The sequence below is a fragment of the Adiantum capillus-veneris genome, chromosome 7 (genome assembly GCF_014529385.1).
Source record: "Adiantum capillus-veneris isolate H3 chromosome 7, ASM1452938v2, whole genome shotgun sequence".
NCBI classification, from domain to species: Eukaryota; Viridiplantae; Streptophyta; class Polypodiopsida; order Polypodiales; family Pteridaceae; genus Adiantum; species Adiantum capillus-veneris.
In genome coordinates this window covers 87196546-87221822 of record NC_140937.1, presented here as the reverse complement: position 1 = coordinate 87221822, position 25277 = coordinate 87196546, and the positions used below count along the sequence as shown (strand labels likewise).

At 39.4% G+C, this 25277-nt stretch overlaps 1 pseudogene; it reads right to left on the bottom strand.

Moving 5' to 3' along the window:
- LOC147454175 (uncharacterized) overlaps positions 1–25277 on the bottom strand; it is a 124375-nt pseudogene that overhangs the window by 17834 nt on the left and 81264 nt on the right.

The following is a 25277-nucleotide window of genomic DNA, read 5'->3' as shown; positions in this document are numbered from 1 at the left end:
AGGCCAAGAGGAAAAGAAGGGCTCGTCGAAAGTTTCATGTTTCAGATTTTCCACGAGGGGATGGGCAATTAAGCTATGACTTGAGGGAGGATCTGACGAGCAGGAAGGCAGATGTTACTTTTGGGCAGCTTATAGAGATGGTGCCTAAGCTAAAGCGACAGTGGAAGAGGATGGTTAACCCAATGGAGAAAGAGCCAGAGAGAGGTTCAGTGAAGGTGTTGGCAATGGACGAGCTACCAGACATTTGTCCAATAGTAGATGTGTGGCATAAAAGGAAAAATTTGGGACAAGGTTATGTGGATGGCGGAGCCCAAATATGCGTCATAACACACTCATGCGTTGAGAAGATGGGTCTCACAGTGGCTGGGGTGTCAGGTTTTTGGATCAGATTGGCAAACCATCAAAAAGTAAAATGCTTGGGTGTTGTAAAGAGCTTAGAATTGGAGGCATATGATGCAAAGGCAGTGGTTGATTTTCATGTGATGCCAGCAGGGTTGGGAGCATATCCTATTATACTTGGTAGACCATGGTTACGTGCAGTGGGAGCTGTTCAAGATTGGCGACATGGTACGATTAGCCTCTATGGAAAGACAGGTACCAAGAAGCTTTATAATATGGACACAAGGAAACGATTAGAGGAGATTTATGAAGATGAGGATGAGTCTAGTGATGAAGACTCTTCCACGGTGACAGATGAGGACAGTGATAGCACTACCAGCACTGATGAGGATGCTGATGTTGCATTTCTTTTGATGGACAAAGAAATCCAGGAGATTGGCTTAGTTGCATTTGCGAATGAGGTTGAAGATGAAAGTGAAGGGCCTTATGAAGTGATTGAAGGGCTGATGCAAACCAAGGTTGAGTTGTCAAAGAAGCAGGAATTAATGACGCAAATGATTAGTGGAGACCTCTCAGCTATGGAGAAGGATATATTTTTGCATATGCTGGCTAGTTTTCCTGATTTGTTCATTACTTCATATGAAGAGATCAGAGGGTTCAAGGGTGAAGAGATGCATATAGAGCTGAAAGAAGGTGCTAAGCTAGTGCGGCAAAGGCTAAGAAGGATGGGTCAAGAGCAAATGGAAGCCTTGTGGGTAGAGGTGGAAAAGTTATTGAAGGCAGGGTTCATAGTTCCAGTGGAGACCACAGAATGGGTGAGTCCAGTTGTAGTCAGTCCAAAGAAGGATGGGAAGTGGAGAATTTGTGTGGATTTTAAACCCTTAAACGCAGCCACTAAGAAGAACCCATATCCTCTTCCATTCATCAATCAGATCTTGGATTCAGTGGCAGGTTATGAGAGTTACAGTGTGTGTGATGGTTTTTCAGGCTATTTCCAATTGAAGATTGCTCTTAAATACCGCACAAAGACAACTTTTATTACGCCATGGGGCTGCTATTTCTACACAGTATTGCCATTTGGGTTGTCAAATGGACCTTCCTTCTATCAAGAGAAAGCAAATTGGGTGTTGGAACCATTCATTGGTAGTTGTGTTAAAGCTTTTATGGATGACTTCTGTGTCTATAACAGTAGGGCTGATCACCATGAGAAGCTGCAGATGGTATTGGCTCGATATGATGAATGTGGAGGACAACTAAATCCAAAGAAATGTCATCTAGCACAGCCAAGGGTGAAGTTATTGGGACATATGGTGTCAGAAAATGGCATTGAGGCTGATCCAGACAAGGTTAACTCTATTATTCTTCTTCCATCACCTATGAGTATGAAGCAATTGGCAACCTTTATACACAAAGTGAAGTACATGGCATGGTTTATTCCATTGTCTTTGCAGCTTCTTTATCCATTACAGCAAGTGGCAAAGCATGATCCATTGCAATGGGATGACAAGTGTGAAGAAGTGTTTCAAGAGGTGTTAGGGGGGTTGTCAGCCATGCAGGCTCCTCATTGGGAGAAAGTTTTTTATGTAAATCCATCAGTAGGGGATGATGCCATTGGAGCCATGCTATTGCAAAAGGGGAAGGGGAGCCATTATATGAGGCCAGTGTATTGTGCAAGCCGAGTGAAGTTGGTAGCGGAGAGAAAGTTATCGAAAGTAGAGCTAGTGATGGCCAGTGTAATATTTGCTTGTCGACGATTTCGTCATTACTTGCTACCACGGCCTTTTGTTTTCTTGACGAGTTATGCCTTTTTGCCACAGTTAATTAATGGTACTAACATGTCAAATGTGGTGAAGAAATGGGTAATTGAGCTGCAAGAGTTTGAGTTCTCTTTTCTAGTGGAAGATAGTACAAGGGCTACCCTAGCTAATTTGTTGACCTACAAGGAGAATCCCCTTATTGTTAAGGAAGAGGTGGTGAGAAAGGTAGTTGAAGAAGTGCCATAGATCAGCAATGCACATGTGTTGTTCTTTGATGGTTCATACAGAAAGAGCCACGATGCAGCTTCAGGGGGTATAGCACTTTATGATCCTTAGGGGAAGCTAGTATGCAAGAGAGGGTTCAAATTGGATGTGCATAGTAACAATGAGTTATGCCTTGCTACCACGGACTTTTGTTTTCTTGACGAGTTATGCCTTTTTGCCACAGTTAATTAATGGTACTAACATGTCAAATGTGGTGAAGAAATGGGTAATTGAGCTGCAAGAGTTTGAGTTCTCTTTTCTAGTGGAAGATAGTACAAGGGCTACCCTAGCTAATTTGTTGACCTACAAGGAGAATCCCCTTATTGTTAAGGAAGAGGTGGTGAGAAAGGTAGTTGAAGAAGTGCCATAGATCAGCAATGCACATGTGTTGTTCTTTGATGGTTCATACAGAAAGAGCCACGATGCAGCTTCAGGGGGTATAGCACTTTATGATCCTTAGGGGAAGCTAGTATGCAAGAGAGGGTTCAAATTGGATGTGCATAGTAACAATGAGGCTGAATATACTACATTGAAAGCCGGATTACACATTTGTTTGAAGCATGGGGTTCGAAGTTTGAGCATAAATGGTGATGCCTTGTTAGTGGTGAAGCAAGTGCTGGGTGTGTGGAAGAGCAAGAACACCTCATTGAAGGAAATGTGCTTCAGAATTAAAGGCCTGTTAAAAAAGTTCGAAGCATGGATCATCAAACACATTGAACGTGCTCTAAATAGAGAGGCACATGAAGCAGCTCAAGGCATGATTGGGGAGCTATTTGTGTTGAGGACCACTTTACCTCTTTATCATGGTCGGGAAAGTTTGGCTCAAGAAGAGGAGTTTTTGCTAACAGGAATCATTCCAAAGGAGATTCAGAAGTCTAAGAAGTATGGATTTGTGCGTAGAGCATACAGGTACAAATTGATTGGTGATGTCTTATACATGAAAGGGGCTGATCTCGTGTTGAGATGTGTACCTTGGTGGGAGGAGCTTTACAGAGTGTTGGAAGAGAATCATGAAGGCGCATGTGGTGGCCATTTTGCTCTAAAGATCACCTTGCATAAGATTTTGCAAGAGGGGTATGTATGGCCTAGTTTGCACAAGGATGTTCACCAGTGGTGTAGGTCTTGCAATAGGTGTCAAGCGTTTGGGAAGAGAGTGTTGAAGCCAGAGCTACGAAAAACCATTATGGCGTTTGATGTGTTTGAAAAGTGGGGGATTGATGCAATAGGCCCGTTACCTATCACAAGCAGGGGCAAAAGCTATATCTTGACGGCAGTGGACTATCTCTCTAGATGGGCAGAGGCTATAGCAGTAAAACAGATCACTGCAAAGGATGTGGCAAAATTTGTGTATGATGAAATATGTTGCAAGTTTGGGGTGCCATTAGAGCTACTTTCAGATAAGGGGCCAGGATTTAGAGCTAAACTGCTAGACTTCTTATGCACAAAGATGAAGATTAGGCACCAGCATACCACTCCTTATTACCCGCAGTGTAATGGCTTAAATGAAAGATTCAATGGTGAGTTGGTACAAATTCTTTCTAAAGTGACAGAGCACCAAGGAAAGAATTGGGATTTGGAATTGCCTAGTGCATTATGGGCTTACCGTACTTCGGTGAAGACAGGTACAGGGTTTACTCCATTTCATTTGGTGTATGGAAAGGAAGCACTATTGCCTGTGGAGGTAGAGTTGCCTGTGGTCAAGATGTTAGAGAAGTTGCTTGGGTCACCTAGTGATGCATTCAAAGAGAGGCTCTTGCAGTTACAAGAGGTTCAGTTGGATAGGATGAGCGCATTGGAGCATTATGGGCAGATGCAGGATAAGGCTTTGGCAAAGATAAATGAAAAGGTTAAAAGTAAGGGTATCAAGAAACATGACTTGGTTTTGCGCTACAATAGTAAGCTGGACAACACCTTCCAAAAGAAGTTTCAAATTAAGTGGGAAGGCCCTTTCAAGGTAGTGGAGTGTTTTCCAAATGGCACATATCAGCTAGCTAACCTGGATGGTGTTCTACATAAGTCAAGGGTAAATGGGTTGCGTCTTAAATTGTATCATGCTAGATTGATAATGGTGGGGCAAGATGATCTGTCTGTGGATCAAGCAGTGTTGGTGAGGGATGAGGAGACCTATGATGCGGCAAGTCTCATATCTCTCTTTGCTGCTGCTGATCATGAATGATCTAGCAGGCTAGGGGATGGGCAAATTATGTCAGGAGTTTTTTGGAGCAAGGGATTGCGCATATGTACATATACATGCATGGTGCATCAAATAAAGGATTGCCCATTTTCCTTAGCCAGGTGGTTATGTGGGGCCCACATGTGTACAGGTAGGACAGGGTGTACATAGTGCATCGATTTTCACTATTACCAGTACCACTGTGTTTTTCTACAATAATGAGGAGTTTATAGCGTGTAAAACTTCTCGAGGAAGCTATCCGCGGGCCGACAACATGAGGTCAGCAAGTGCGTCAGATGGCATCTAGTGGCGTCAGGAGGGCGAACGAGGTCAATATTTGCACGCAGATGAGGACGGACACAACGTGGGTGTTTTCTTGTGAGAGTTACGCAGAAAGTTCATCATTAGGACCACTCTTTGGGTCCACTTCACGTGGTGGCGAGATGCATTATTGGAAAAAAGCTGAGTGCCAGGTGTGCGGATGATGCAAAAAGGTGACAACTATGCACTGCGAGGTCAGTTTTTGGCCTGTTCGGGGTCCGTTTGAGGTCATCTAAAAGGCCAAGGGTGCCCAAGTAATAAAGCTAAGTGTGGGAACTGAAAAAACAGAGAGAAGACCAGAAAAAACGTGGAGAAGAGAGGAGGAACAGCCGCAGGTGTGTTTTTGCTCATTTTGGAGCCTGTTTTTGCCGTAAACTGCTCATCCGAGGTCGGATTTGAGCACTTTGACATTGTAGACTGGGGTTTTGGGCCGTTCCGGACGCGATGGCGCTGTCCATTTTGCCAAATTTCTCACTCTTTTTCTGCTGTTTTTTTATGTAATCTTCTCCGGTGAGTGAAGCTTCTTCTCCGATTTGTGATTGTATCTGGTATCTTTTACCCATATTGTGTGAGCTGTTTGCCCCATTGGTGTTGGCCCAAGCTCATTTGTATCTAAACATCAGAAGTTCTCCTCTTTTGAGCTGAGTTTTTGTGTGTGTGTGTGTGTGTGTGTCTCTGTGTGGAGTGGGCAAGTGGATAGTCTCTCTCCTCTCACTCCAGAGGTGTGTTCCCTGTCTCGGCCAGGTGTGTTGTGTAAGCCGAGTGGTGCCCCATAGTGTGTGTGTGTGTGTATCTTCCCAAGAGTGTGTATCGGGTCATTATAGAGGCGCTGTGTGTGTTTTCATCCCGCTCACAACGTTTCAAAACTCTCTCTCTCTCTCTCTCTCTCTCTCTCTCTCACACACACACACACACACACACACACACACACACACACACACACCACGCAGCAGCAGATGAAAAACACGTCTCTCTCTCTCTCTCTCTCTCTCTCTCTCTCTCTCTCTCTCTCTCTCTCTCTCTCTCTCTCTCTCTCTCTCTCTCTCTCTCTCTCTCTCTCTCTGAGACCCGTGACACAAAAAGCGTTGTAACAGATATGGAAATCCTCTCTCTATGATCCATGATGTACCGCATCTCTCTCTCTCTCTCTCTCTCTCTCTCTCTCTCTCTCTCTCTATCTATCTATCTATCTATCTATCTCTAGGAGGTGTACGCAGATTCGTGACATGGCAACGCTCACAGCTCGATTATTTTAAAGCTATATAAAGTAGTATAGATGGTGCTTTTTTTTCATTGTTGAACAACTCCGGCGAATTTTTTTTACACATAATAATGAAAGGACACTATGTTGCTTATGTTGATGCGGAATGGGCTTTAGGGTAGAGTGCACTTACAATCCTGCTGTCCATGATGCATGCTTGTCAGTTGCTGCAGATTCACATGTGTGGTATTTCGACAGTGGTTCTACAAAGCACATTACCTCACATCACGAATTGTTCACCTCTCTCGAGCCTGTCCCTCATGGGAATTCTGTCACTTGTGCCAACAATGCCTCTTATCCAGTTCAGGGAGTTGGCAAGATTGTGCTTACTGCTGCAAATGGCAGTTCCTTCACACTTGTTGATGCACTTTATGTACCTGGGATCAAGAAGAATCTCTTGTCTGTATCTGCACTTGCTAGACTTGGACATGTAGTCAAATTTGTGGATGACAGATGTACAGTTCATGATCTCAGTTTTGGTGATGAAATTGTTGCATCTGGCCTTTTGTGTCGTAGACTGTATAAGCTCACTTTGTATAACAAGTGTGGACAAAATTTTGCAAATGCTGTTGCAGATTCAAGGGCTATTTCAGATGAAAAACTTTCGCATGCACGTTTTGGTCATCTGAATTTTTCCAATTTGCTGCGTTTGCAGAAATATGATATGGTTGCTCCTTTGCCGCCTCTTGAAGCACATGTCAAACATGTTTGTGAAGGCTCTATTTTGGGTAAGATGCACCGTTCTAAGTTTCCAAAGGATGGTTCAGTTAGGGCCACATGCAGGTTGCAGCTTGTGCATAGTGATGTTTGTGGGCCCATGCAAACTCCGTCCTTGGGCAATTACCTGTACTTCGTGACTTTCATTGATGATTACTCCAGGCATGCATGGGTATTTCCACTTAAAGCGAAGTCCGAAGTTTTTATGTGCTTCAAACAATTTCTGGCTATGGCTGAAAATGTCTCGAAATGTACAATGGACACCCTCCGTTCCGATCGAGGGGGGGAGCATATGTCTCATGAATTTAATGCATTTCTTGCTAGTTGTGGGATAAAACACCAATGTACAGTGCCTTATACACCTCAGCAAAATGGTGTTGCTGAGAGGAAAAACAGGTCACTTACGAAAATGTCACGATGTATGGTCAAAATTCAAGCTTTGCCACATTCTTTTTGGCTTGAGGCCATCACGTGTGCCACTTATGTACTTAACAGGTGTCCTACGAAAGCTTTGCAGTCTATTACTCCATATGAAGCATGGCATGATAGAAAGCCTTCTATTGAGCACATGCGTGTTTTTGGCTGTTTGGCAGATGCTTTGGTGCCACAAGTGCAACGCAGAAAATTGGATGATAAGGCTGTCAAATGTATTTTTGTTTGTTATAGTGCTGAAAGCAAAGGTTACATGTTGTATCATCCGCAAACAAAACATATTCTGATTTCACGGGATATAGTGTTTGTGGAAGATTCTGTTCAACCCTTGTTGTCATGTACTATAGACTGTAATGTAAGCTCACAGGACATTTATGACACTTTGTTGCCTCTTTTCAGTGGTGGAAATACGAATGTAAGTTCCAATGAGGCAAATGTACAACGTATGGGGGTTTCTGAAAATGTTACAGATCGGTCTATTACTGATGCAGCTGTACATGATGTACTTGATGAGGAAAGGGCTGAAAATGAGCAGGCTAGAGGTATGCCAAAATGGCTGGTGCACACTTTGCATGATAGTAAATTGGATGCACCCTTGTCTAGTCGTGCTCATTCAGGCTCTCGCCAGGCATCTTATGCATCAGATTGTTATGCTTTGGTTGTGTCTAGCTTACATGATGTTGAGGAGCCTCTAACTTTTGATGAAGCACATAATTCACAACATTGGATGGCTGCCATGCAATCAGAATATGATGAACTTATAGAAAATGACACATGGACTTTATGTGATTTGCCTCCTGGCAAAAAGGCCATTGATACGAAGTGGGTTTAGAAGTTGAAATGCAAGCCGGATGGAGAGATTGATCGCCATAAGGCTCGACTTGCTGCAAAGGGTTATGCACAAGAAAAAGGCATACAATATGAAGAGACTTTTTCTCCCACTTGTCGTATGACTACTGTGTGTTTTCTATGTGCATTGGAAGCTCATTTTGGTTGGGATGTACATCAATCAGACATTGTTACTGTTTTTTTGAATGGTGACATATTTGAGGAAGCTTATGTAACTCAGCCTTGAGGATTGCAAACCTATTGCCACTCCCATGGAAACGAGTTTGAAGTTGAGTCTACATGATGCTGGCGATCCTGTTGATGTCACTCTTTACCAAACTGTTGTTGGCTGCCTCATTTATGTATGCAACACGAGGCCGGATATTCAGTTTGTAGTCTCACAGGTCATCAAATTTATGCATAGCCCAGGGTCTAAGCATTGGCAGGCTGTCAAGAGGATTTTTCGCTACCTTAGTGGCACTTTATATCTTGGCTTGTTTTATCCCAAGGGGGGATCATTGCCGCCAGACTTAGATGCTTTTTCGGACTCAGATTGGGCTAGTTGTTTTGACACGCGAGTGTCCACAAGTGGTTTTTGTTTCATGCTTGGCAGTTCATGTATATCATGGTTGAGAAAGAAGCAACCTACTGTGGCCACTTCAAGTTGTGAGGCTGAATACAGGGCAGTCTTCATAGCTACGGTTGAGTGTGTATGGCTCAGACGCCTTATGGCTGATTTGGGTGTTGGACAAGGCACTGCCAACACTATCTACATTGACAGTCAGAGCGCATTGGCAGTTGCGAGGAACCCAATTTTTCATGCTCGCACAAAGCACATTGAGGTGCATTACCACTATGTTAGGGAGAGGCTCTCAGCAGGAGAGATGAGCTTGGCTTATGTGCCAACACAGGACAACCTTGCAGATATTTTCACAAAGGCATTGTCTCGTGAGAAGCTTGAAGCTTTCCGCAAAGCTTTGGGCTTACTCCCCTTTGTGGACCGATCATGTCCTCAGGGCATGGAACTTCCCTTTACTCTTGTGCCAACTCTCGTTCACCGCATCACTCCAGGGGAGATTTGTTACCATATACATGCGGTAGTGATGTGTGTGAACACACTAGGACCGTCGGGGCATTTTTTCCCTCTTTAGGAGGTTTTTTCCCCCGAGCATTGTATATACGCCCATGACTCTAGGGCTATCTATCTTTCCATTGCAGACTAAGTAATACACTCTCTATTGTGTGCCTTGAGCTTCCTTCGTCTTCTCCAAGCTCTGTGCATTTCTCTGCAACCCTAATTCCAACACATTCTCACCATAGACTATGAAAGATTTGTTGCTAGCTATTTGCATCACATGAAATATTGTTTCGCTTTATAGAATCACATTCATAAGTTTCAAAAAAAAACTCAAAGTATCTCAATTTTAAAGAGTTACTTTGCACATTATTCAACCGGATCAGACTTACCTTCTAAGAATTTTGATCAACTTGGAAGTCAAAATTCCCTCACTTTGATCAACTTGGAAGTCAAAATTCCCTCACTTTGATCTTCTTGTCATGCCAGTGCTTTCTTCATTGTTGGGCCACTTCTTGCTTCAGCATGGCCTGCTAGCTAATCTCATCTAGGTGCAATAATGTATCCAATCATTGCTTGAGATTCGTATTGAAGTCCATGCCATGCTCAACTTCTACCCTTAGACTTGGGATTGCAAACTCCTCAGGAGCACTGCTTATGTGCCATAGACCATTCTAAAAGGTGTCATTCCGGTGGTGACTTTGTAAGTAGTTGGATATGTACACATCCCACTAATGTGGCTCCCAGATCGTCTTTATCATTTTGAGACTGCTCTCCGTGTGTCCATTGCAACTATCAATGTCTGAATTGTTTCATTCATGAAAATTATGTATGTACCCTGATTTGACACTATTTCAATGGGCATTCATATCTACAAATGATGTTTTATACAAAAACGATGATAAGACATTTACTTTGCCTTGTAGTGAAAACACTTTTGCATGATGGAAATGTGCACTTTTTGGCATACACTTTCATCTCGTAAATTTCCACTTTCTATGATGACGATTTCTCATCGTAAAAAGAAACAAATGATTTCTCATCATAGGAAACATCACTTTGTCAAGGACTTTTACAAAAATATAAATGTAAAGTCTGTATGTCTGTATTGAAGGACAAAAGAAAGATATTTTGCATTGACTACAATAGTTTGTTGCAAATAAGCATTTATGTTGAGAAGATTCAGAACAGATAAACATCAACTATGTACATTGCCAATTTAATTCTTAACCAAATTGCTATGAATACGTGCAATGCTATTTGAGCTATTATATAGCATAGCATAAAGACAGTCTTGTGAAAAATCTACAAACTAAAATCAACTTTATTGGTGATTGTACTCCTAGATTGTATTCTTTAAGAGCTATCCATGCCAATTTAATTCTGAAACAAATTGCTATGCATACGTGGAATGCTATTTGAGCTATTATATAGCATAGCATAAAAATAGTCTTGTGAAAAATCTACAAACTAAAATCAATTTTATTGGTGATGTACTCCTAGATTTTATTCTTTAAGAGCTATCCATTGACATATATCATCAAAGAAATTTTACGTGAAATCATCTCTAATTGTAGGCCACAAATTTTGATAGCAGGTATCCATGGACTCAACTATTTGAGCCACCATTCCATGCTTTCACCCCCCAATTAAAGGCATTTCCAAGACCTCCTTGAAATTCTTTTGCCAAAGCTTCTTTTCTATAGAGACCAAATTTTCAAATTTATATGTGCCACCTACTTTGCACATAGGATTTAAGGGTTTGTGATCAAAAAGTATACCCAATATCTACAATACTTCGCAAAATTGAAAGTGCCTTGATCTAATATGAAGAAATAAACAACCATAACATACAACCACTTCAAATCTCAAGTTATAGTTGAACAATAACCATAGGTGAACCATATATGTGAAAAGTTACGTACTAAATGAGTTTTCTAAATGATAACTCATAGTACAATTTCACAAAATCAATCTAGATAACACAAATTTAAAAGTAAGTATTTCCAAAGTTTCCAATCTACATTAGTTTGAAGTTTTGCATCCCACTAATGTGGCTACTTCTAAACTATCTTCGTCAGGATCGTCTTTATTTTTTTGAGCTGCTTTTCACATGTCATTGCACCTATTAGTATAGGAATCCTCTCATTCATCAAAATGGGTACTCTAATTTGAGACTATTTCAATGGGCATCCTTAAGGATCTACAAATGATGTTTTCATACAAAAATATTGTTGTCAATTTTGGAGTACTATTTTCACGGGGGATTCACTAATATCGGAGAGAAGATACCACTTGTGTGCATTCTTTAGGAAAACCCCCCCTATATACGGTCCCCTACGTGGTAGCCCAGTCCCCTATCTATGGAGATTAAAGCACTACTATAACTCCCTACATATGATCTTTGTAGTAGTATTAACATGACCCCAGGCTACCTTATATGCACAAATGATTCAATAGCTTGAAGGAATTTCCAAGAACTCCTTAAAACATTTTGCCAAAGTTTCTTTTGTATAGAGACCAAATTTTCAAATTTATAAGTGCCACCTACTTTGCACATAGGATTTAAGGCTTTGTAATCAAAGAGTATACCCAATATCTTTGGAATCCGATAATTGAAAGTGATTTGATTTGAAATGAAGAAATAAACAACTATAACATACAACCACTTCAAATCTCAACTTATAGCTGAACAATAACCATAGATGAGACATATATGTGAAAAGTTACATACTAAATGAGTTGTCTAAAAGATAAATTCATAGTACGACTAGGATATTTCAGAGGTCTTTTAGAGGGCCTTATTGAGGAGAGAGAAAAGGAGGTGCATCGAATGAGCAGCAAGGCAACGTAACGTACAAAATAGAAGAAATAAATCATGAAATACAAAACAAATGATTAAACATGAGGTAGCATCTCGTTTTATCGGGGTTTATGGTATCCATATGTGGACCCGCTGTAAACGAAGACTGATAGTCGTAAAGGTACTGAAAGACAAGTACAAAAATCTATCATACTCTCATCACCAAAAGCCTTGCTCCATTAAGCAAGAAATCAAAACTGAAATTCCCTTCATTGCAATCAAGTGCAAGCTTTCTTCTTCCACTCATAAAGAGCCATGGCTTCTTCTTCTTCTTCTTCTTCCTGCCCTAATAGCTCTAGGGGTTGTTGTATTCTCTCCCGAGCTAGCCTCACCATTAGTCTGCTAAGGAGGCCAAGTACACCACATGCTCTATCACCATCTCAAACTCGTCAATATAGATAGTCAATGGCAACACCATACAACTTGCAAAGGTTCTTCGGTTCTTATGCAACCAAGAAGGAGAAAAAGATCCTTTACAGCAAATCTATTTCGTTCAGCATGGAAAGCATGAGTGCTAGTTTTTAATGTGGAGGTCGGCAAGAAAACTGCTAAGGAGTTTTTTGTTCAGCATGTCTACAGTCACTCTGGCGTGAGTGCAAATGGCAGAGATGTCTCATTGTTTATCATCCACGATGCAACTGTAAGTGCTTTCTTAGCCTTCTTTTTGTATTCTTCCTTTCAAACCTTGCTGGTCTCTTACTTTCTTTTCTTTTTGAAGACGTAGAACTATATTAAAAGAGGTAGATCTAGTTCTCTAAAGTATTCCTAAATTATATTAAGTTGTTAAACTAAGTTGCCTCTTAATTGTGGTTATTGCAAAATTGCAGATGTCTGTCCTTCATAATACAAGGAATGGGAGCCACTAGAGTGTATTGTACCTGTGTCATATATGTAATCCATGCTGATATTAGTGTTTTGTAGTATGCTGGAAAAACTAGCAACAACCTTGCAAATGAGGGCATTTTCTTCTACAAGCACTTCTACTAACTCAACCAGCATTTTCTTTGGTTAAACTCCTTCTTCCTACCAATTGGGGCTGTATTGACTGGAACTAGCTGAGTTTAAATCATGCTAATGTATCTTGGATGAATTCCATTGGGCATAGCTTCTTCTTTAATTGAATCTATATTCATGACATCCATTGTAACGTTTATTTCAATTGAGATCTTTTATTTCAAATGTGAGATGATTCCGACCATTTGGGTCTACCTTTATTTCAATAGTAAGTTCAGAGAGTGTGTCTATCTCTCTCCCTTTGTGAGAGTATGTATCATTTCTTCACCTTTTGTAAAACATAAGCAGAGTTTGTCTACTCTCTCTCTCTCTCTCTCTCTCTCTCTCTCTCTCTCTCTCTCTCTCTCTCACACACACACACACACACACACACATACTTACTTCCATGGCACCACATTGACAAGTACAAAGAATTATATTAATGTACATCGTTAGCATTTTGGAGAGTATTTGTAAGTACAGATTCTGAAATAATCAATGGGATAAAATACAAATTTTGGAGATAAGGGATCAAAATTTACTCTAGGTAGAAATCATGCTCATGCCCTTTAAATGAGGGTGGGGAGAGAGTTCTACCTGGTGGATTAAGTAGTCCCTGATGTGGTGTGTCGTCTATAAACAAAGTGTTTTCGACATCAAATGCGACATGGATTTGAGAAAAAGGTTTGTAATAAAATTGTACTTTTAGTTTTGTAGGGTGGTAGTGGCAATTGACAACACACTATGTTTGGCAATACACAAAATTAAATTGCCAACAATCAATTTCGGCTATGTTACAATTTATGGCTACGAGGGGGTTAAAGTTTCTTAGCTGCATAGAAGACCATATCGTGATGCGAAACCTTGGAAAAAGAAATTATAGAAATGCATTGGTGCCCAGCCATGAAATAACTCTATATTCAGTGACATGGAAGTTGCGCAGGTTGAGAGATCCTGCATTTGAATCATATGGCTCTCAAAACATCAACAATCTGTTGATGTCCAGAATAATTAGTCTCTACAAACATTTTGTAAAACAGATAAGTAGTTTGACAATAGGAAATACTTTCATATTCTTTTACATTGGTTATTAAAGAAACAATCATGTCAATGTCTAGCAAAGGTCCATACTAGGTTTGGGAGCTGTGGAGGTTCTCCATGCTAGTGTTGACATCCTCGAGCTTTTTCTCACCACTCCCTTGTTCTTCTATTGTTTGAGACTCTTGTGTCTCTAGTGTAGAATGGTCTATAGCAGATGAATTAGCTTCTAACATGCTATGCTCTATTTGTGGGTCAAACATCGTTGGTTGTTGATAATTTTCCGGATCTACTGATGGAATCGTGGGAGTGGTATGCTCTCCTTGAGGGTTGGGTGGTTCTTCCTTAGCCCCTCCCTCTGCATTATCTTCTCCCTGGTTAAACCCTCCAAGCATAGAGGGAGTTTCAATCTTAATTTCTTCCTCATCCCCTCCATGTGCATGATCTGGCTCCTTTGTGCTCGCACTACCCTTCCCCTCATCTTGCATCTCCTCCTTGGCAAACTCTCCCTCTGCATGATTTCTCTTGTCATCAGTCTGTCCCTCCTCTTGCTCCTGTCTCTTCTCAAAATTGATCTTACAAAATATTTTGTTGGTGTCCCTCAACAATCATTGTTATCTCTACAATATGGTTATCTAAAAGGGTGTCTTCTAAATCCATGCTCTGAGGATGTGAAATAGAAAAAAGATGCTTGATCAGAGTGGCACGATATCGGTGCAAATACAATAGTGTATACTTTTCCAATGCACTCTACAAAAGAAAAATGAAAACAAAAAGGAACTGAGGTATACTTTTACTGAAACAATCACCATGTTATAGTAATGCTTTGCAAAATGCCTACAGTTACATGATTGGTTGTAGTGCAAAGAATCTCTGCAGTATGTACTCATCATGAAGGAGACACCTCCATCCACACGAGTTGTCATCCATTTGTTTAGCAACTATGACTTCTTTAATTTATGACTTGTACAGGTTGTAACTTTCGCATAGCTTGCCATATGTGAGCAACGATATTTTTATGTAGCTGCAAGCAGACAAGTTTGGTATGAAACCAACACAATCACTGTATATGCATACCTTATTCCACATCAATCCAAATTCTAATTCTTAATACTCACGACCTTAATTTTGGATGTGTTTCTGAAATTGAGTTTAGAATCCAAACAACTAACTTGTCAAGCTCAATGCAAACCACGCTCCAGTGGTGGTTGCTCTTTTATGGACAAATTATGGTTGTGACTTGGAGCATCGGATAATGGGCAAGCCACTTCTCGAATGTGCCCTGAGGGGTATGTATTTTTCATTCTAAGAAACACAGACATTTGAGGATCCATGTTATTTATTTATGACTGACTTTGTGTAGGTAGCTGGCTCTTAATGAAACTACAAGACAGTTACTAGAAGCTATTCTCTAATCTAAATATTGAATAAAAGTATGTTGAAACTATTCAAAGCAGCTTATTTTAGGCATATATACACAATTGAATTTGTAATTTGACCATCTGGATCTTCCAATATGTTAATATTAGCAGAATCTATTGGAAGCCTCCTTGAACCATCTGATACTGCTATTACTCCTTACTTCATAGATGATAAAATTTCATTCTTGCTGACATCAATTTCATGTGTAACAGTGTGGAAGCTCTTAATCTCCTCTTCTAAAGCATTTGCTACTTTTTTTTCTCTTAATCTCCTACTTCTAAAGCATTTGCTACTTTTTTTTCTCTTTCAGTTTCTTCATCTCCCCTGCACACCAATTTTCCTGCTCAACTCTGGCCCTGGTATCCACATCATGGGTGACCTCCACAATCTTCACCTCTGATTGTGGCCTTGATGGAGGAATAAGAAAACTTTCCTTCATTTTCTTGTCTATACATTCGTTGGGTTGAAGCAGCTTATCATATCTCCATCTCACTCTTTTCTAGGTTTAGCTTTCCTTGCCCATAATGGTTACAATGTGTGCATGCACGTGCTGCAACAATAGTTATCATTGAACGATTCAAGAAAAAAATATTTTGTTGCCTCTTGAAGTGCCAACAATGCAACAAGTTTCCACTTCATTGTGCTAAAACATGCCTCTTCACATATTGACCTAACTAGCCTCTGAAATGGAATCTTTTCAGTACAAGAAGCTCAATGCATTTTTTAGCCTTCCTAATTTACTTAAACATTAACTTGATGTGTCTTTGTAGCCTCTTCATCCTTGCAGCTTTCAAAACCTTTGTGGGCTTTGCACATCTCTTCATCTTATTGGCAGACCTTCCCCCTGCTTTAGCAACCAAACTTGGACCTTTGCTTGCCTTCCTAGCAGTCACCTTTGCTCTTACCTTTCCCCTCTATTGCCTTTCCCCTATAAGACTATAGCCTCTCTCTCTCTCTCCTCTTCTCTTCCTCTCCTCCTCTCTCCTCTCTCTCTCTCTCGACTCTCTCTCTCTCATCTCTCTCCTTCTCTTCTCCTCTCTCTCTCTCTCCTCTCTCTCTCATCTCTTTTCCTTTTTCTAATATTCCCTCGTGACATTTCTCTCTTCTCTCTATAGGCTCTAAGTCTTATATATCCTATTCTCGAAGAATTTTGATCAACTTGCAAGTCAAAATTCCCTGACTTTGATCTTTTTGTCATGCCAATGATTTCTTTATTGCTAGACCACTTCTTGCTTCAGTGTGGCATGCTAGTTAATCTCATCTAGGTGCAATAATTTATCTAATCATTCCTTGGGATTCGTGTTTAAGTCCATGCCATGCTCAACTACTAACCTTAGACTTGGGATTACAAACTCCATCAGACCACTACTTATGTGCCATAGACCATTCTGAAAGATGTCATTCCAGTGGCGCCTTTGTAAGTAGTTTGATAAGCCTATAATGTAGTATGAATTTTTGCATCCCACTGATGTGGCTCCAGAATCGTCTTTATCGTTTTGAGACTGCTCTCCATGTGTCCATTGCACCTATCAGTGTGTAAATCATTTCATTCATTAAACGTGTGTACCCTGATCTGACATGATTTCAATGGACATCAATGATGTTTTCATATGAAAATGATGATAACAAATTTTACCTTGCCTTGTAGTAAAAACACTTTTGCATGATGAAAATATGCACTTTTTGGCATACACTTTCAACTCATGAAATTTCGCTTTCTATGGTGATGATTTCTCATTGTAAAAAGAAACAAACGATTTCTCATCATAGGAAACGTCACTTTGTCAAGGACTCTTACAACAATATGAATGGAAAGTCTCTATGTTTGTATTGAATAACAAAAGAAAGATCAAATTACAAGCAAGAATATCGTTCAATTATTTTATCATGTTGAAATATTTGTATGTGTTTTTAAACAAAAATGTTTTATTGTTAACTAAATCTATATGTGTTTCAACAAGCATTGATGCATTCATGCACAAGTAAAAGCTAAAAAGTAACCATAACTTGGCTTTTCCATTGCCTCCAATGTATTGACTCCTTATAAAGTGTTGCAAATGCATATTCACTATATCAATAAAAAAATTAATGATATTGCACCCCATAAGATAGGCTTCATTTGTTTAAATAAGAACGCTTGGAAACATAACATGTTTATTTTAAATTTTATCCATGTATAGTTAGAGCTTTACACACAAAACCAAAGAGAATACTTATAAGGTTTAGTTAACCTGCATTTTTCAGCCCTTTGTGTTGAATTGAAGGTGCAATTTGTCTCTAACTTTGAGAGAAATGTAACTAATGTAAGATAAGTTCACCGAACAAGATTAAAAAAATCACTTATCCCAAATCGTCAAGCATTGATTGCGGTAGTTGGTTGCAAATAAGCATTTATGTTGAGAACATTCCAAATGGATAAACATCAACTACGTACCTTGCCAATTTAATTCTGAAACAAATTGCTATGAATACATGGAATGCTATTTGAGCTATTATATAGCATATATAGCATAAAAAAAGTCCTATGGAAAAAAAAATCTACAAACTACAATCAACTTCATTTCTTGTACCCTGATTTGAGACTATTTCAATGGGCATCCTCAAGGATTTGCAAATGATTTTTTCATACAAAACTATTGTTGTTGATTTTGCAATATTATTTTCTCGGGGGATCACTAATATCGGAGAGAAGATACCACTTGTGTGCATCCCTTAGGAAAACCCCCCTATATACGGTCCTTTACGTGGTAGCCCAACCCCCTATCTATGGACATTAAAGCGCTATATAACCCCTACATACGATATCTGTAGTATTAGCACAACCCCATGCTATCTTATATGCACAAATGATTGAATAGATTAAAGGAATTTCCAAGAACTCCTTGAAAACATTTTGCGCAAGGATCTTTTATATAGAGACCAAATTTATTATTTTATATGTGCCACCTACTTTGCACATAGAATTTAAGGCTTTTTAATCAAAGAGTATACCCAATATTTTTGGCTCCATTACTTTGCAAAATTGAAAGTTCTTTGATTTAAAAGGAAGAAATAAACAACTGTAACATAAAACCACTTTAAATCTCAAGTTATAGCTGAACAATAACCATAGATGAACCATATATGTGAAAAGTTACATACTAAATGAGTTGTCTAAAAGATAACTGCATAGTATCATTAGGATATTTTAGAGGCCTTTTAGAAGGCCTTATTGAGGAGAGAGAAAAGGAGGCACGTCCAATGAGAAGCAAGGCAACATAACGTAGAAAATAGAAGAAATAAATCAAGAAATGCAAAAAGATGAACAAGCGTGAGGTAGCATCATGTTTTAGCCGGGTTTACAGTATCCATATGTGGACCCGCTATAAACAAAGTCTAATAGTTGTAAAGGTACTGAAAGACAGGTACAAAAATCTATCATACTCCCACCACCAAAAGCTCTAGCTCCATTAAGAAAGCGTTCAAAATTGAAATTCCCTCCATTGCAAGAAATTTCAAGCTTTCTTATTCCAGTTAGAAAGAGCCATGGCTTCTTCTTCTTCTTCTTCTTCCCATCCTAATAGCTCTAGGGATTGTTGTACTCTATCCCCAGCTAGCCTCACCATTAGTCTGCCAACGATTCCAAGTAGCACCATATGCTCTATCACCATCTCAAACTCATCAATATAGATAGGTTGTTGGGTTCTTATGCAACCAAGAAGGACGAAAAGATCCTCTACATCAAATCTATTTTGTTCAGCATGGAAAGCACGAGTGGCTAGATGTCAAAGTGGAGGGGCAAGAAAACGGTTAATGAGGTTTTGGTTCATTATGTCTACTATCACTCTGACATGATTGCAAATGCTGGAGATGTCTCATTGTTTATCATCCATGATGCAACTATAAGTGCTTACTTAGCCCTCCTTTTGTATTCTTTCTTTCATACCTTGTTGGTCTCTTACTTTCTTTTCTTTTTGAAGAGGTAGAACTATATTAAAAGAGGTAGATCTAGTTCTCTAAAGTATTCCTAAATTATATTTAGTTGTTAGACTAAGTGGCTGCTTACTTTTAGTTACTGAGATTGCACATGTCTATCCTTCATCATAGAAGGAATAGGAGCTAGTGGAGTGTATTGTAGGTCACATATCTATAATCCACGATGACATTGGTGCTTTACAGTATGTTGGAAGAACTAGCAAGAGCCTTGCAGATGAGGGCATTTTCTTCTACTAGTACTTCTACCAGCTCAACTAGAGAAATCAAAAAGGTACTTTGGTTAAACTCCCTCTCACTACAAATTGGGGCTGTATTGACTAGCTAGTCTCGGACACCACTGTGTGTGCGAAGCAAGCTGTTTAGGAATTTGCAGAGGTCCATACAAAATTATGTACCCACCAAATTGGTGAAGATTGCTAATTTTTATCCTATAAGTTTATTTCTGGAACTATATCACACCTACCATATACATGTTGCAAAGACAATGCTACTATGTAAATCTCTAGACACTTGCTTCTATGACAAGCTTCTTGAGATAGAGGGTGGTATGTTAAAGAGGTGGGCAACATACGTTGTGAGGTTGCACCGGACAATTTGGCGGCCAAGTACATGATTGGCACACAATCGCTTCTCATCTCCTTCTGGTACAAGGGCTCTCAAATTGTTGCAAGCTGCTCTCAGTTTGTGCCTATTGATCAAGAGTCGGCAAGCCTAGAGAACAATGATGTCATAGATGTCGAGGTATTGGACAAAGATCTCAACCTTGTGACAATGGTCACAATAAGGGAGAAATCCAACCTTATGCAACTCCGGCACGACATAGTGGACGAGACTGTGGACAACGAGCCCTCATAGCTCTATTTCTTACCAGGTGGACACAAAGTAATGGAACGAAGGGAAAAACAGATTGTCTGAAGAGATTTAACTAGCCAAGTTCAAATCGTAACTTGGATGAATTCCATTGGGTGTAACTTCTTCTTTAATTGAAATCTGTATTCATGACCTCTATTGTAATGTTTCTTCTATTCCAAATGTGAGATGATTCCGACCATTTGCTTGTATCTTTATTTCAATAGTAAGATGAAACTGTCTGTCTATCTCTCTCCTTTTGTGAAAGTATGTGTCATATCTTTACATTTTGTACAACATAACATTGTTTGATGTCTACTCTCTCTCTCTCTCTCTCTCTCTCTCTCTCTCTCTCTCTCTCTCTCTTCTCTTATATATATATATATATATATATATATATATAATATATATATATATATGTGTGTGTGTGTGTGTGTGTGTGTAGTTGTTTTAAATCTTACTTAATAAGACATAATTGAACTTTTACATTCAAAAGACAACTGGCCAAGGATCAATGCACTAATTTGTACAAAAATAACTCGCTATCAAAATTATCTAAGTAAAATGATTGTAAGAAAGAGATCCTCTTTCAGTGGGGTTGGTAGTAAAAAAACTTCCCCGTTCTTCAGTGGGGATATTTCATAACAAAATATTTCGTTGCTTGCCAAAGAAAAGAAACCCTCCAAGATAAGATAGAGTCCTTACCTGCATCCATCCAAACAAGACGACAATTCAGTTAGCCTTGGATGTGTTTTACAGGTATCAATGGACCATATCAGTTGTTATCCATGTCCATCTTACAGAATTTAATCACTTTAGACAAGCAAGTTTATTCATTAGTTTTGGTATGTTTTAGCAGTCTTTTATATCACTCTATAGTCTATATATGGTGAAGTCCATCAGTAGTAATACTACGAGCCATAGCTTAGTAGCTATGTATAAAAGTAGCCATATACTTACCTTCAAGATGAGTAGCACCCATGGTATAAAATGGTATTTTTTTAATCAGAGATGAGGGTGGAGATAGCATTTATGTTAAAAACCAATACGACAACCATGTAACCAGTCAAGAGTAGTAAGGCCACACCTCGGCAAAAGTTTAGGAGCTATACCCAAGCCAAAAAACGGCCATATACTTACCTTTATTTCCATCAATCATTATCAATTTTCAAGAATAGTACTGTCCGGATTTTTTCAACCATATCTTTTTTACAAAGTCAAAAGAAACGTGTGAGCTGTTGTATACTTACCTTCACAAAATGTTAGGCTATCACGGACTGTTAATGTCCGGCCTGCTATGAGCTCCCCATTTTATGATAAGCCTCAGTGATAATCAGTTTAATCACAGAAAAAAACCAACCATTCAAACGCTGCCAATCAATTAGGTGCCTCTACCTCCTTAGAGAGAGAAAAACCAACCAGTTATAACAGCGAAAGAAAAAAACCAGTCATAAGGAAGTTTTTATTTCCGCCAGAGTCAGAGTCAAGTGGTCCATTGGTCCTAACCTTTATGTTGCCACAATTTACACAGTCTGGACATCGTATCAGTCCCCATTTTTTAAAAAAAAACATCCAACTGTAGCATGTGTTTAGAAACGGTCATCAAGCCAACCATCATGTTCACAACCATATACATACACATACTGCCGTATATGCTCAAGAGGCTTTATGTGGAGATGAAGCCCTTTATAACTTCCTCACTCTACCCTTATTGCAAAAACAACCACTGAACTACGTTTTCTTATGTATAAGAGACCCAAGGTCTACCATGATGTCAAGGCATAATAAAAATAACAAGTCAGGCTCATAAACCTGCAACGAATTACTAGAATCGACAAATCCTTCATTTATACTGCATTAGGCTATCTATTCAGTCCTGAGGTCAGGAGATGTTTTAATCCAAGGCAGGGGTACAATATCCCTAGGTTTAACCATATCAAGCTTTGTAAACGATTATCAAACAGAAAAAATAGCATCTGTACACAGTCGACAGCAAATTCCCCAAACCTTCACCTCAGTCTCATTAGGTGTCCTTTTAGTTAGAGAATGCTTTGCTACCCTATCTAAGGGTTATGACAGTTTATGCAAAAAAAACAAAACCCACAGTGCAGAAGGAACCTGTTTATGGTATTCTCCTGAACATGGAAAAAACATCCTTTCATATGTTTATATGTAGTTTAATGAGTTCGACAGTTCCTAGTTACATAAAGTAGCAGAACACCTCATTAATGCCATGGTATTACCTCTATTTCCATTCATTGACTGGCTCAAGAGGAGCCAGTCAAATCCCAAAAAAATAGTCGGTCTCTGATAGTCATAAAGAAGGCAAAAAGGAGGGTTAAGGTAAACCATAGTACCTGAGGATTTTGAGATGCAAGCTCGATAGCTTTAGGAAGTTCAAGTAGTAATGACACAGAGCAGGATTAACCACAACAAGAGCCCCTCAAGCGTCAGAAGCCATTACTGCCTGGGGAGAGAGCGCCAGTACACGGTCTGAGGGTGGAAGGAGCCGCCTTCCCATTGTAATGATAGTTTGAGGATTTTTAAAGAGTCCTTATTATTTTGTCCCATACCACAGTCGGTGGCATAGTGTAGCAATGAGGGCCCTATTTTGCCAATAGTGGGGGGGGGGGGGGGGGGGGGGGGGGGGGGTTGTTTTCTTTTTTATGAAAAAAACCCATATGAGGAGGAAAAATATATATAACTCCATAGTGTTAACCACAGTGTGTGTGTGTGTGCGTGTGTTATATATAAAATATATATAATATATATATATATATATATATATATATATATATATATATATATATATATATATCACACACACACACTACTTCCATGGCACCACATTGACAAGTACAAAGAAATTATATTAATATGTACATAGTTAGCATTTTGGAGAGTATTTGTAAATACAAATTTTGAAACAGTCAATGGGTTGTAATACAAATTTTGCAAATAAGGAATCTAATTTTTTCCTCTAGGTAGAAGTCATGCTCATGCCCTTCACATGAGGGCGGGGAGGGAGTTATTCTCGATAAATTAAGTAATCCCTTATGTGGTGTGTCGTCTATCAACAAAGTGTTGTCAACATCAAATGGGACATGGATTTGAGAAAAAGGTAATTTGTAATAAAGCTGGGCATATGGTTTTGTAGGATGGTAGTGGCCATTGACAACACACTGTGTTTGGCAATACACAAATATACATTGCCAATAATCCATTTCGGCTATTTACAAACTATGGCTTACGAGGGGGTTGAGGTTTCTCAGCTACATAGAAGACCATATCACCTTGGAAAAAGAAATTGCAGAAATTCCTTGCTGCCCAGCCATAAAATGGTTCTGTGTTCGGCTTCACGAAAGTTGCGCACATTAAGAGATCCTATATTTGAATCATATGCCTCTCAAAACATCAACAATTTGTTGATGTCCAAAATAATTAGTCTCTGCAAACCTTTTGTAAAATATATAAGTAGTTATACGATAGGATTACTTTCATATTCATTCACATTGGTTATTACTGGAACAATCATGTCAATGTATAGCAAAGTTCCATATTGGGTTTGGTAGCTATGGAGGTTCTCCAATCCAGTGTTGACATCTTTGAGCTTTTTCTCACCACTCCCTTGTTCTTGTGTTGTCTGAGACTCTTGTGTCTCTAGTGTAGAGTGGTCCATAGCAGATGAATTAGCTTCTAACGTGCTATGCTCTATTTGTGGTTCAGGCATCGTTGACTGTTGATGATTTTCATGCTCTACTAATGGAATTGTGGGAGTGGTATGCTCTGCTTGAGGGTTGGGGTGTTCTTCCTTAGCCCCTCCCTCTGCATTATCTTCTTCCTTCTGAAACCCTCCAAGCACAGAGAGAGTTCCTCATCCCCTCCATGTGCATGATCTGGCTCTGCACTTGCACTGCCCTTTCCCTCATCCTACATCCCTATCAAACTCTCCCTCTACATGATTTCTCTTCTCATCAGTTCGTCCCTCCTCTTCCTCATGTCAAAATCTATTTGATTGTGTCCCTCTACCATCGTTGTTATCTCTACAATATGGTTATCTAAAAGGATTTCTTCTACATCCATGCTCTGAGGATGTGAAATAGAAAGCAGATGCTTGATCAGAGTGGCATGATATCGGTGCAAATACAATAGTGTATACTTTTCCAATGCCCTCTACAATCACCATATTAAAGTAATGCTTGGCAAAATTCCTACCATTGACATGATCGAATGGCTGTAGTGCAAAGAAGCTCTGTAGTATGTACTTAGTATGAAGGAGACACCTCCATCCACACAGGTTGGCATCTGTCTGTTTAGGAATTGTAGTGACTTCTTTAATTTCTGACATATACAGTTCGTAACTTCCGCACAGCTTGCCATATTTGAGCAGCTGTCCTATTATGCAGCTGCCAGTAGACAAGTTTGCTATGAAACCAACATAATCATTGTATGCATACCTTACTCCACATCAATCCAAATTTTAATTCTCAATACTCACAGTCTTAATCTTGGATGTGTTCCTCGAATTGAGTTTAGAATCCATACAACTGGCTTGTCAAGCTCAATGCCAAACCATGCTACAGTGGTGGTTGCTCTCGTATGGAAAAATTATGGTTGTAACTTGCAGGATCGGAAAATCGGCCAGCCACCTCTCGAATGGCCTTGAGGGGTGTTCTTTTTTTTTTAGAAAGAGAGACATTTGAAGATCCATGATATATATTTCTGGTTGACTTTGTGCAGGTAGCTATCTCTAGATCAAACTACAAGACAGTACGAGAAGTTATTATCTAATCTAAAGACTGAATAAAAGTATGATGAAGCTAGTCAAAGCATCTTACTTTAGGCATATATAGACAATTGAAGTTGTTATTTGAGCATCTAGATCATGGAATATATTAATATCAACAGAATCTATTGCAAGTCTCCTTGAACCATCTGATGCTCCGATTAATCTTCACTTCATAGATGAT